This window comes from Pteronotus mesoamericanus, unplaced genomic scaffold (assembly GCF_021234165.1).
Source record: "Pteronotus mesoamericanus isolate MK-2021 breed Mesoamerican mustached bat unplaced genomic scaffold, CSHL_Meso_final contig_26, whole genome shotgun sequence".
NCBI classification, from domain to species: Eukaryota; Metazoa; Chordata; class Mammalia; order Chiroptera; family Mormoopidae; genus Pteronotus; species Pteronotus mesoamericanus.
The window spans coordinates 10734948-10736575 of NW_026555109.1; positions in this window are offsets into that span (position 1 = coordinate 10734948).

The window sequence follows — 1628 nt, forward strand, 5'->3', positions numbered from 1 at the left end:
TCCACCACGCTAGTTAAATTGGGCATTTTTTGTTTGTTTCATAATTGGCCATTTGTGTTTGCTCTTCTGTAAACTGACAACTTAAAATTTTAAGAGATACTAGAAATATTGTCTTGAAATGAGGTAACATGACTAAAAAACAAAATTTTATTTTTTTTATTTTAATTTCAACTTAAATGGCCTCACCTGTCTATAGGTTATTATAGTGGATCTTGCAGACTTAAAGTACTATCCAATCATTTATCTATTCTTTAACTTGTAAGTATTAAGTGGTACTTCTCATAGACATTAACTCTTTATCATTCTATGTTATGTTTCTCTATAGTGTTTAGCTTTTGGTTATTTAGTATATATTATGTTTTGAAAAGGGTTAGCATGATATTGGAAAATTTTATGCAAAGATACGCCTCCTTTTAAAAATTGTCTCAATAAATTTTGAGATTCAATCATGCCTTTGTAAGTTTAACAAATAGGATGAGGGAAAAAGAGAGTACCTTAACCAGTGCTTTACTACACAAGGTCTGTTGGGAAAAGTCCAACTATTGTTAAGAGAATGAGAATGATTAGGACAACATTGATGGGACCTGGCAGCCAAGCAGAGTGGACTGGAAAGTGCATGCATGAACAATGACTTCACTGTACTAGTCAGTGGGGTGCCAGACGCCATTGATGAACACGTGCACTGTGTGGCCATTGCTTTCAAAATGATCGAGCAAGTAGACCAACACATCTGCATGAAATTTTGCATTAAGCTTGAAGATTCCTCTGCTGAAACTATTCAGATGATTCTGAAGTCTGCAGCTACAGGCAACTGGTGATTGGCAGCTTCATCATAACACACCTGATGCATAACTTCTCCTGCAGAGATTTTTGGTGAAACATCAAATCTCCCAGGTGATTCATCTGCCCTGAAGCCCAGATTTGGTGCCCGGAAACATCTGGCTTTTTGCAAAACTAAAATCACCTTTGAAAAGGAAGAGATTTCAGACCATCAGAGAGATTTAGGAAAACATGACGGGGTAGCTGATGGCAATTGGAAGAGCTGTGTGAGGACCTAAGATGCCTATTTTGAAGGGGATTGAAGCGTCATTGTCCCATGTCCAATGTTTCTTGTATCTTCTTCAATAAATCTCTCTATTTTTTTACATTATGTGGCTGGATATTTCAGGACAAACCTCATAAATGTAATAACTGGCTCTTCATCTACTCTGCCCCTTTGGCTTAAAAATTCCCTTGAAAAAAGGATAAATATTAAATATTTAAAGTATTTACATTTATTATGCAATTTTTAGGCATTAATACTTTCTTTTACCTTAGAATAACTGACATGTACTGTGAACAGTTATCTCAACATCTGGCTATTGGTGACAGGTTGAAATTATTTTTGCCTCTTTCAGTATAATTGTTTTCAGTAGATGCTAAAACACAGTGTGGATGGAGGGTGAGGGTGAAGGGACTCCCCTCAGAGCCTCTCAGTGGCTCATATGAAAACATCATTCTCACATCTTGCCAGAGCACAATAATTCTTGACAGAAAAGAGAATTTGTGATTTCAGTACAATCCTAAAACCATATTCCTCTTTATTACTCCTCAGATTTGGACATAATATGAGAGTTTTAACCCAACTA